The sequence below is a fragment of the Silene latifolia genome, chromosome 2 (genome assembly GCF_048544455.1).
Source record: "Silene latifolia isolate original U9 population chromosome 2, ASM4854445v1, whole genome shotgun sequence".
In the NCBI taxonomy this organism is placed as follows: domain Eukaryota; kingdom Viridiplantae; phylum Streptophyta; class Magnoliopsida; order Caryophyllales; family Caryophyllaceae; genus Silene; species Silene latifolia.
Genome location: NC_133527.1, coordinates 63,109,164 through 63,122,633, shown reverse-complemented (window position 1 = coordinate 63,122,633; position 13,470 = coordinate 63,109,164).

Below are 13,470 nucleotides of genomic sequence, written 5' to 3'. Positions count from 1 at the left end.
AGAAGGGAGAGGATTTGGAGAGAGAAAGGATAAGATAAAAATGAATTAAGATAAGATCTAAAATCGCGTTTCACGGGCACTGTTCAGTGCCACTTGGTCGAGTGGCTAGTTCACTCGGTCGAGTGTCACTCACTCGATCGAGTGTCACTCACTCGATCGAGTTTCACTCATTCGATCGAGTGTCGAGTCCACTCGGTGGAGTGCGACGCATTTCTCAACAATGACCAGGTTTCGTAAAATAGTCATATCTCACTCGTTTTATGGTCATTTTGGGCGTGTGACCTACCGTTTGAATCATAAGAGAACAAGATATCACCTGCATTTAGAATCACATCAATATCATGTTTAGGTATCAAGTTATGACATATTTAAGACGACCCTTCTATAGACTGACATTATAATAACTCCACTAAGTTTAGTCTTGGTTATACTCGGCCCACTTGGTTAACATGGTCGAGCGAACGCCTTAGAAACTACGAGGTATTAATACTATATAACTAGTGGTCAAGGTCGAACACGAAGATGGTGTGGAATTGTACTTAATTCGTTTAAGTCAAAGTTTAATAAAAAAGCAAGAGAGTTGGTGAAGTTGACTAGACAAAAACTAGAGCAATTAAGAAGCACGTAGATTAAGATCGTGGATGTAAACAATTGATAAAAGCTAGGGTCTTTCGGTTCCCCTAGGCATGTCAAGCTAAGTATGGGTATTAGTGGGTTCTTGGGTAATTATTGGCCTAGAAGAACGAATGTCTTAATTAAACTCTTCTAAAGATGAACACATAGCTTTCACAAACCATCCAAACTCATCATAAACATGTTGGAATATGTGTCCTCCGACAATAATGCGATCACAACTGTTGATCATGATGATCACATGTTTAAATCTCATTTTAAGAATGCATGTGAGATGTAATATTTTACAGTCAACTGGTCCACACATATTGGTAATGATTGGCTGACTTGAGTTTGACATTACTGTCATGCGACGGTGGTGATTAGTGATCCCCTTAGGTCATACCTAAAGGTGACACTCTTAATTGATTATTTAATTGATCGTATGTCGATATGGGTTAATTAAATTGCTTAAAATTGACGGACGATTTTGTGAGTATAATTGACGTGTCTTATTGTAATTCGATTAAATAAGATACGGTCTAAGTAATCAAATAATTTTATTAGTTAGATAAAATTATTGTTTACGAAACAATTAAAACTGAATGAATAATTTATTATAAATACAAGACGTTGTGATTTATAATTGATAAATCGTTTTGGTACAAGTAATTATGAATTACTAAGTTGATTTGTACATGACATATTTTTATTAATACGTTGATTTTTAATATGTTAAAATACATTACAATTACACATGACTAGTAACATGTGACAATTGACAAATGACAAATATAAAATGGACCTCCCATTTTATATAAGTGCCGAAAATGGAGGGAGTATTAGGTTTAAATTGTGTTAATTATTTTTAAGTGGAAAACATGATGATTACAACCTAATATAGCCATGCATACCTATGATTTCTTGGGTAGAAAAACAAGCCCATGCATTGGCTCTCCTCCACCCCCCCCCCCCCCCACCGTTTTCTAAAGAGGATTATAGAGGGTTTTTCCTCTAATTATTCATTCACAATTTTTACAACATATTTATAGTGTTAGAAATTATTCTACTCTCTAACATTACTAGAACTTAGAGATAGAAAATACTCCATTTCTTCTCTTCTCTTGGCCGAATAAACAAGAGACCAAAATAAATATTTTGGGTCATTTTAGTAAGATTAATATTGTTCTAGATCTAATAATATTAGTCTTTTAAGAGGTTACCTTGGGTATAAACTTTTGGGAGGGATTCTATTTTGGATCCTTTGTTCATCCATTATAAGGAAGCTCAAGAACAAGTGAGAAGGAGAACTCATTTGTGCCCAAAAATCCGAAACTACAATAGTAAGAAGTGACGATTTCTTCTCTACTTTTGTTCAAGTTTGCATGCATAAGATCTAGTTTTTATTTTATGACTAAATTAAAATGTCACATATATGAATATGTTAAGTAATGGAATTAGTGAATCCTAACAAGCGGTATCAAGAGCCTTAGGTTGTTTCGATGGAAATCGGTTTATAGTTTTTCCGAGTTATATGATTAACATACAAACTAATTAATTTGGTTTCATGAAGATAAACCTAAAAATAACCTTACATGTTAAAAGTTTCTGGTTCTAAGTGATTTTTAGGATATTTTGGTTTATTTAAGGATTTTATTGTTCATTTTATATAATATTGGCATTAAAATATGATTTTTATGATAAAAATGTCATTTTTGGACGAAAAATAGCTAAACTTCGAATTTTTCAGTAGTTTTTGGATATGTTTTCACATATATTATCTACTGATGGCCTGTAAATTTTCATGATTAAATGGGTAAATAGGTTAATATGAGTTAAATTTCGAATCTGGTCATGGAAATTTAGTATGTTGTCAAATGAAATTTTACAAGATGTGTGTAAACTATTTGGCTATAATGAAGTCTTTATGCATGATTTATGAATTTTTGATTAAAAATCACATAAATAGGGACTATAATTAGTAATAATGCTAAAACATACTTCATGACTAAAGGAAAAACGTCACATGTTGCATTTTATCATATATTTCAGATCTAAAAGTGAAAATTTGATAAAAATAATTGTTCTCATATTTTTATGGTCATAATTGTTAAAATTGATAAACCGCAACATTGTTTTTCTCGATAAATTTTCGAAATTTTTAACCTAAGTTTTGGACATTATGAGTGTCATGGTATTTTTTCAGAATGTTCATGAGTTTAAATTTCAAATTTTGAAATTATTTGAAATTTTTATGATTTAATTTGAAGTTTATAGCATAATTTTGTATTTTAGGTCCATTATGAACAATATTAAGAAAAAAAGTTTAATTATTGTCAAAATGTTAGTGGAGACTAATTTTGAGTCCTAAGATGGTTAGGGTAATTAACTTGTACATAAATATGAATTTATGTAATTATTGTGATTTTAAAAGGTTAAATCACGCAAATTAGTAAAAACCGATTAATATACGATATTGGCTCTTTAAAGGCGATTTAGCATAAAATCGAGCATGTTCATACATATTATTAATGCTGCATTTTATTTATGATTGTCATATTTTAATTTTATGTAATTTTTGAATTATGTAATTTTACTTAGTATGGCCTTAGTTTCAATTGGTATTACCCGAAATGTATCGGAATATCGATTCGGTTGTAATTATTGTGATCTCCTATCACCGTTTTTTAATTTAATAGATTTATTTTGATTTTAATTACAAATGTATAATAGGAAATTATGTAATTCATTTTGTAATTTATTTATTCCGGAGTACCTTGAAGAGGGTGCCACTCGAGAAGGCGATCTATCAAAGAAAGTGTTGCCTTGAAATGCGTGCCAAGATCGAAGTTCAAGGGACCAAAGGAGGTTGTTTCCGAATGTGTAATAGTTTATTAGATTTACTATTTTAGGAAGGCCATACAAGGATTTTATTTATGCTTTGCATTTTATTTATATGTTGCATGTATCGCTAAATCGCCATAACTAAAACATGCATTATCATTAAATCGAGTTAATCGACCGTGTCAATTACAATTATCGTAGTTCACCGCTTTAGTTCACTTAAAACGTGATAGATAATAAATTGACATGACCTCTCGCTTAAATAAACAACTGAGACTTAGCCTTACCAAAAATTAGAAACCATGAAAACCTATTTCGTGAGGGAGTGCACTCGGCCTTACCGGGGTACAAACCTTGCTACGTAGGGCAAGTGGGTGATAAATGTCTACCCACCGAATTTATTAAGATAAGGGTTGTATTCGGCTTTACCGATGCCCAAGTTGATGTAAATTTGGATCATGGATACATTTATTCGAAATTTGGGTTGAACTCAACGAAAGTATTTTCGACGGTTGCCGGATGTGTTTCGGGCTAAAGATAAATATTAATGTAAATTTATCGACCAAGAGTTCTAAGAGTAGAATCGATTAAAGAGTTAATCCATCGAGTTATATTGATAAGAGTTGTATTCGGCTTTACCGATGCCTAAGTTAATATGAATTTGGGTCTTGGAATCATTTATCAAGTTGGGTAGAGGTCACTCGATAAATGCAATAAAACTTGTTTAAATTAAAAAAAAATTCAAGAGGATTATTATTATTATTATTTTAAAACGACAAGTGTTTTATTCCTTCTATTTTTGTTTTGTAGACTACTTTTATTTATCATAACAAATGGCCGCACCAAACACCAACGCTGCACCTCTCACTAATGTTTCATGGCTCCGATCCTTCATGGATCATTGTAAACTTGAAAAGAATGGGTCAAATTTCTCCGATTGGGATGCCCAACTCAAATAAGCCGCCCAAGGTGACGACAAGCTTCATTACCTCACCGAGGCCTCTCCACCCGAACCTAATGCTAGGTCGAGTGCCGCCACTAGGGAAGCATATGAGGCTTACTACAAAGAGTCCGCCGCTATAAAAAATGTGTTGATTTTTGCTATGGAGGCGGATCTCCAAAGGAGAGCCTTTAAAATGGGCACCGCTAATGAAATCTATTCCAAACTTGTGACAATGTTGTCATAAACACCGAAGATCGTCCAATGTGAGGCGGCCTCGGCATTCTTTGAACTCGATTTCAAGGAGGGCCAAAAGGTTAGCCCTCACGTGCTCAAATTGTTGGAGCTAGTCGAGACTTTGAAGATTCAAAATGTTGAAATCCCCAAAGATCTCATTGTAGATAGGATTCTACACTCCTTATCCAAAGTCAAAGCATATGTACAATTCCGGGTGAATTTCAATATGCAAGACAAGATCGTGTCTCTTGAAGAGTTGCACAAGTTACTTGTGCCAGCCGAAAGAGACATGGGGCTAAATGTTAACCCACCTAAGGATGTGCTTAATATAAGCACTAAGAGCAAGGCAAAGTTCAAAAAGAATGGGAAAAAGATTAAGAGGCAAGCTCCCATGTCCACCAAGGCTAAGACTTTTGAAGCTAGCACATCCAAAACCAAGAAGGGTCCTCTTGATAAATGCCATTATTGTAATGGTGTTGGACATTGGAAGAGGAATTGTTCCAAGTATGTTGGTGACATCAAAGCTGGAAAGATCACTCCAGTAGGTAAATGACTATCCTTTCTTTTATGTTTCTAATTCAACTATGGTATTTTTATACAAAGTTGTGATAATGTATCCCCTTTTATTATAAATAGGGCCTCCACCAAGAAAACACAAAGGAAAAGAGAAGCAAGCTTGAGAAATCATGAAGGAGCTAGGAGTAGCTACCGATAAAGCTTGGCTTTTATTGTCTTTATTTTAATGTTATAAATTTTTTAGAGCTATTTTGATTTCCGTGTTCGACATGGAAATGGTTGATCCTTTCTAAACAATGGTTGTATTTGGATTATGGTGCCTTGGCTTGCAACCCAAGTCACCCCTTTTATCGTATTTATTTGTTCTAATAATTCGTCTTTATATGCTTGCACATAGAAACATATGATCATCTACTTAAAGTGATCCAATAGACAACTATAATGATGGGATTCATTATATGTCCACAAGCTTAAGGCTTGTGTATGATTAATTATAAAGTGATGTTGAGTTGATGAACTCTTCTAAAGGGATGTCAATTACCAAGTACATTCATCAAATCTAAAATCTATTAGTCAATCTATGAGATAGTCCTCCTTCTACTTCAAAAATCATTATTTGTGTCTCATAAGCTATCTTTGAATATCTAGTGTATTTTTTCTACAAATAGAGTGGGAGAAAAATGACGACACAAAAATACAAAGGATAATTTGTATGCTTGAGTAAATGAGATCTACGAAAGAAAGAATGATTTATATACCTAAATAGATAGTATACACGAATAGATGAGATCTATGGTCTCGAATAGATGAGATATACATGACAAAAGAGACCAAGTGAAGTAATCAAAAGAATATGTTCTTAAGATAACTACACGAGGAGACCAAAAGAAAGTTTTGATAAAAAATGACTAAAGAAGATAGAAAATGACTAAAGAAAAGTCTCAACAAGATATTTTGCTAGTTTATGACCTAGATATAAATAGAGTTTCAATATTGATATTTACTTAAGAGCCTAAATGAAACAAAGTTGCATCCTTGAAAATAAATGAGATTTATGATTAAAAGTTGCAAAGAAAGATATGCCGATATCTACAAGAGCTAAGTTAATTGTTAACCACACTAGTGTCTTTAGTTAACCTCATTATGAAAATAAAATGGTTAAACCTTCTTCCAAAAAGGGTATTTTGAGAAGGGCGTATATTAAATGGAATTTCACATTTAAATAATGACATTGCTACGCATCATTATAAAAATGAATGAGTTAGAGATTAAAAATCTATTTCCATAAGTTTATGATTGAAACCTTTTCAAAATAGGTATTTTGAAAAGATATGTTGGGAACATATATGGTTTTATCTTAATAACTTGGCAAAGAAAAATGTATTTCAATTCTTGAAATGTTTCGATTGAGTAGTCAAATATGAAACATGTGGCATTGAGTGGGAGTTTGAAATTTTCATGTGAAGACATGAAATTTAGTGGGAGCAATCATCTTGTAAAATTTATAACTCATTACTCATTGAGAATGACGAGCTAGTACTATCTTTCACAAAGAAGTATTTGAGTTTTCAATTCTGGATGAAAATGGACTAAGATGAATCCAATCACATCATGGGATGTTGGATAGGCATTGAGACATGCACATCAAATCAACGAGGAACATAGGTTATTCATATCGATGAAAATGGAATTACCATAAGCAGTCATGGTCATTCATTGAACCTAGGAATGGTTGATCACATGATTAAAGATTACTAATGTTTCCGCCATTAGAATAATCATGCACATGTCCAATAATGAATCATATGCTTAAGAGCATGATGAGTCATTGGTAAGCCATAGAAGAATCGTCACGAATTCTCAAGAAGAACTAATGAGCTATTCTAGTGTTTAGAAGAATACTCCGTTATGTGATAAGAAGTTGCACATATTGAAGTTTTCAAAAACATATAAAGATTTATTAAGATCCTAAGCTACTTAAGCTTAAAGAGAAATAAGAAGTTGGAATTGTAGGGGTTTAGGCGCTGCGGACGCCCCTATTATTCCGTATATTAAATGGTCCGTACGCTACTATGATATTTCCTTAGTTTTTCTTCAAGAGACTAAGTGCTCTGTAGTAGATAGTGTATGTAAATCTAGTTCTTTAAACCTGCCGAATTTTTGTGGTACAAATTCTGCGGGTCTTAGTGGTGGCTTGCTTCTACTTTGGGATGATAGATCCGATGTTTCCCCTCTTTTGGTGGATCAAAATTTCATCCTTTGTAAAATTGTAGATCATAATTTGAGCTATGTGTGGTATGCTCTTTTTATGTATGGTGAGTCCGGTACTCAACTAAAAGCAAGTTTTTGGACTGAAATGAAGCAGCTTTGTTCCGTTTACTCTCCGCTTTGTATGATTGGCGACTTCAACCAGATCGAAAAAAATTCTGACAAACTTGGTGGATCTTCTACTATTTCTGGTTGGAATGCCTTTTTTGATTGGCGAATTAATACACCTCTTTGTGAACTCCCTTTCTCAGGCCCTCAGTTGACTTGGGCTAATAAAAGGGATTCCCAAAAACGTATCTTGGAACGTCTTGATCGCGGCTATGCATCACAAGATTGGCTTCTTTCTTATCGAGAAGCACATATTCAAAATCTCAACATTTTTCTGTCGGATCATGCTCCTATTTTACTTGATCTATCTCAGCGTTAACGAAACCAAAGCGGCCTTACAGAGTGGATATTTGGTGTTTGAATCATTCTGAGATTCAATGTCTAGTTTCTTCTATTTGGCAGCGTTTTTCTACTGTCCCTGTGGCTTCTTCAGTTACAATGAAACTTAGTCTGATCCGCTCTAGTATTCTCAAATGGGTGCTTATAAATCGTCATCAGTTCATGCTTGATTGGAGTTCTTTTTCACAGAATTTATCCGCCAGTTCGTCTCGCATTCACGACTCCAAATCTGCCTCAGATTATTTTCGTCATCTTAGTTTTGCTGAGCACGATGTCCATGCCCAGCATTCCTTCTGGAAACAGAGAGCTAAATCTGAATTTAAATTTAATGATGGCCTTCCAACTGCTTATTTTTTCAGTAGAGCCAAAGCAAGACAGAAACGGCTTCGTATTATATCCTTGAAAGATAATACGGGCTCTTGGACTTCCTCTAAGTCAGATCTTTCTCTTTTAATTATGACTCACTTTCAGAAGTTGTTTACTTCATCCTAGCCAGCATGCTCTTTCTCAATACTTCAATATTTAGCCTTTGCCAAGTTAGATAGTTTTCAGCAAGATTATCTGTCTCAGCCCTTCACCGCAAATGTTGTAGAAAAGGCGTTCTTTGATATGGAGCCTAACAAGTCCCCGGGCCCGGATGGTTTTCCACCTAAATTCTACCATCTCTTCTGGCACACCATACACGAGGATATTACATCAGCCGTTCTTGGGTTTTTAAACTCTGGTAATCTCCCTCCGGCTTGGAATAATACTCATATCGTTCTTATACCAAAGATTCTTAATCCAGACTGTATCTCCCAGTTTCGTCCTATCAGTCTCTGCAATGTCATTTACCGTGCAGCTTCAAAATGTATTGCTCTCAGGCTCCGCAAGATATCTGAAAGTATTATCGGCCAAAATTAAAATGCATTTCTTCCTGGTCGACTTATTAGTGACTCTGGTTTCCTTGCTCATGAGCTTCTTTCTTATATCAACCAACGTCGACGTGGCACCCATTGTTTTGGTGCGCTCAAGCTTGATATGAACAAAGTTTTCGACAGAGTATCCTGGCCCTTTCTGTTCCATGTTCTTAAGCTTTATGATTTTCCAAAAGCTTTCCGAAGGCTTCTTAAATCTTGCATCAGAACAACATCCTTACAAGTGCTTATTAACAGTTCTCCTTCCGCTCGTATCTTTCCTCAATGTGGTTTGCGTCAGGGTGATCCCAGTTTAGTCCCAACACGCGAGACGATTTCAGAGAGCATGTTACAAATATTTTAAAAGTCCCTTCCAAACAAAATTTCGGCCTTTACCTTGGTGCTCCTTTTGATCTTGGCAGAAAGAAAACTTCAGCTTTTCAGTTTATTCTGGACAAGATTTCGTCTAAAATTCTCTCCTGGGGTGTTGCTAATTTTTCCCAAGCATCGAAGTTGTTGCTCATAAATTCTATTTTGATGGCGTCTATTGCTCATGTGGCTTCCATCCTTCCGATTCCTCTTCACATTACCACAAAATTAAATTATTTGATCGATCTCTTTTGGTGGAAACAAACAAAAAATAAACGTGCCTAGCATTGGTTATCTCCGGAGAAATTGCAGCTTCCAAAATCTGAGGGCGGCCTGGGAATAAAAAATGCTCGGCTTTTTAGTCAAGCTATGATCTCAAAAACTTTCTGGAGGTGCCATCATCATCAGCATTCCCTTATTTCTTCTTATATTCGTAAAAAATATCCGAAAGATTTTCCTATCCCGGGAAAGGTTTCAAAGTACTCTGCTGCGTCTTTTGCCTGGAAAGGGGTTGTTAAAAATACCTTTTTGATTCGCGATGGATTTGCTTGGAAATTTGGGAATGGCAAGCTGATCAATATGAAAAATGATGCCTGGATTCTTGATTCTAAGCCTTGTTTTAAGACTCCTTACCAAGCACAGGATTTCAGTTTTGCAGACCTCCTGCTTAATTCGACTCAGTGGAATAAGTTTAATATTTTTAAATTTTTCAAGTCCGTCTCCGCTAGAAAGATTTGTGCTTTAGAACTTCCGTCGGAGCCTACGGATGATTTCATATATTGGAAATATACCGAAGACGGACTGTTTTCCTCCAGTTCTGCATACTCTTTCCTGCTGCATAATTGTTTACCCTCTCTTGCTTCTCCTCGGTCTAGTGTTACCCCGGCTTTTCCTTGGTATTTCATATAGCGCCTCCCATGTCAACCGCATAAAAAAAATTTTCTTTGGAAATTGGTTCATGGTATCCTGGCTACTGCAAATGTGCTAATTCGAAGAGGTATGTCTGTAAATCCTATATGCTCTTTGTGCCAAAAAAATTGCGAAACCTTAAGCCATCTTTTCCGCGACTGCGATTTTACACAACATATTTGGGCGGCTAGTCATCTGGGTATTCGATCAAATGTCAGTTCACAGATTCCTTTTTGCACCTGGTTCCGACATTTCCTGAGCTACATCACTTGGTTTTCTTCTGGTGATAACTCCCTTCCTTTGCTTTTTCTTCTCACTTTGTATGCCATTTGGAAGCATTGAAATAACGTGATTTTCAGGGATCGCTGTGTTAGTCCGGCTGAAATTATCTCAGATATTGCTCTCCTTTCAAAGCAACAACATGAGTTCAGTTCTTTTTCTAAGGATCAAGTTCAGTCCTCCAGCTTCTCTGAAGTTACCAGCTTAGTATCTTCGTCTCCGCATTTCATTTCTCACTGCTTTCGACTTGAGGCTGTTTTTAACAAGCACAGTTCACTTGGATCTCTCAAAGTTTACTGAAATGGTTGTATCACACACAAAGTGCTACACCGCTTTTGCTCATCCCATCTTCAACTCATCATTATAGCTCTGATTGAGGCAATGAATTTTGCCTCTGCTTTCAGACTCAAAGACGTTCTTTTTCTGATCAGCAGCATCCGACTTCTTCGTCTGCTGAATGATTCCAAAAAGACTTGTGTTCCTATCGCTTTATCTAGTAGCATTAGCCGTATTAAGTCTTTCCTTTGTTGTAATTCTTCTTGGTATTGTAATGGTTATGTGTAAGTACTCTTTTCTCTTTTATAATAAATAGTACAGATTTGTCTAAAAAAAAATACTCAAAACTAGTATTTTCTAATATGCTAGGACTTATGAGAAGTGCTAGGCTAATCATCTTGACAATGGTTGCAAGATCCTGCAAAACATATACCTAGTACATTATGAGTTGGAAGAACACTTGACTAGTGCAAGTTATGTCGTCCACCATAATTCGTTTGTTATGTGATAAACAACAAGAAAGTTCTCTCAAAGTAAAAAACTTGTACCTAGTTTGGGAAACTAGATATGTACTTGGTAAGATTCATGCTATGTGAGACAAACATGAAAATAGAGGAAAATGCAATTCAAGAGTTTGAACACATGGACACATGGTGTGTTAAACTCGTGTTGCAAACGACTAATGTTTACACACTTACAATATACATCACAAGGTGGTAATATGGTATTGACTACCCGAATGTGATGTCGACATTTGTCGTTTGAGTTACTATTAACTCATCTTATACTTTGTTACATCCAAACGGGTTGTAGAGACAATTGAACCCCGTTAAAGTGAACACGGATTAGCATTGTATTCGCCCATAGTCACTTACATGAGGTGTCGTCTCAAAGTGACTAGAGTGTGATGCGATTGATGGCAAGATCAAGTGCCATGGAGTCATGTGAGATGACTAGTCGATCACATAGGCAGACTGTTAGGAACACTTTGTCAGGCTAATGACCGCTTATAGAGTTCTGGCAAATTTATATAGCCTGGTCGTGGCGAGAGCTACTATAGTATTCTAATGAGTCGATTCTTTTGACTAAAGACTGTTCGCCTAAGGTGGCACAGTTTCAGATTAACATTGATTTATGTTGCTACGACCTTCGTAAATGGGGTCAAATGGGCATATTTTGGGTTATGATGGCTGTGGCTAGTCGAAGGGAATAAGTGCGATAGGAATTGTCCACCCCTTGTCAGGGTTATAACAATATCGCAGGGCCACTCGAGGAGTAATGAACTGGAAATGCGTGGCCATGCTCGGAAGGTATCTATGGTAGATAATTCCAGTCAATCAGTTATTCTCCAGATCGAGGAAACCACTCTTGATATGATCACTTGCAAGTATGACCCGAAAGACACCTTGCATTGAGTGGGAGATAGTAATAGGACAAGAGAATTGGTGACGCACACTTGTGGAGGACAAGTGGGAGATTGTTGGAATATGTGTCCTCCGACAATAATGCTATCACAACTGTTGATCATGATGATCACATGTTTAAATCTCATTTTAAGAATACATGTGGGATGCAATATTTTACAGTCAACTGGTTCACACATATCGGTAATGATTGGCTGACTAGAGTTTGACATTACTGTCGTGCGACGGTGGTGATCGGATGATCCCCTTAGGTCATACCTAAAGGGTGACACTCTTAATTGATTATTTAATTGATCGTATGTCGATACGGGTTAATTAAATTGCTTAAAATTGACGGACGATTTTGTGAGTATAATTGACGTGTCTTATTGTAATTCGATTAAATAAGATACGGTGTAAGTAATCAAATTGTTTTATTACTTAGATAAAATTATTGTTTACGAAACAACTGAAACTGAATGAATAATTTATTATAAATATAAGACGTTGTGATTTATAATTGATATACCATTTTGGTACAAGTAATTATGAATTACTAAGTCGATTTTGTACATGACGTATTTTTATTAATACGTTGATTTTTAATATGTTAAAAATACATTACAATTACACATGACTAGTAACATGTGACAATTGACAAATGACAAATATAAAATGGACCTCCCATTTTATATAAGTGCCGAAAATGGAGGGAGTATTAGGTTTAAATTGTGTTAATTATTTTTAAGTGGAAAACATGATGATTACAACCTAATATAGCCATGCATACCTATGATTTCTTGGGTAAAAAAACAAGCCCATGCATTGGCTCTCCTCCACCCTCCCCACCGGTTTTCTAAAGGGGATTATAGAGGGTTTTTCCTCTAATTATTCATTCAATATTTTTACAACATATTTCTAGTGTTCGAAATTATTCTACTCTCTAACATTACTAGAACTTAGAGATAGAAAATACTCCATTTCTTCCCTTCTCTTGGCCGAATAAACAAGAGACCAAAATAAATATTTTGGGTCATTTTAGTAAGATTAATATTGTTCTAGATCTAATAATATTAGTCTTTTAAGAGGTTACCTTGGGTATAAACTTTTGGGAGGGATATTATTTTGGATCCTTTGTTCATCCATTATAAGGAAGCTCAAGAACAAGTGAGAAGGAGAACTCATTTGTCCCCAAAAATCCGAAACTACAATAGTAAGAAGTGACGATTTCTTCTCTACTTTTGTTCAAGTTTGCATGCATAAGATCAAGTTTTAATTTTATGACTAAATTAAAATGTCCCATATATGAATATGTTAAGTAATGGAATTAGTGAATCCTAACAAAACACACTATCAAGCATCTATGTAAATGATAGGATTGTCGAACACCTAATCAAAGATAAAGTTCCCTAGACACAAATTAATGTAGTACAAGAGGTCGAACACAAGGAGACGGGAATTGCGTTATGAAATG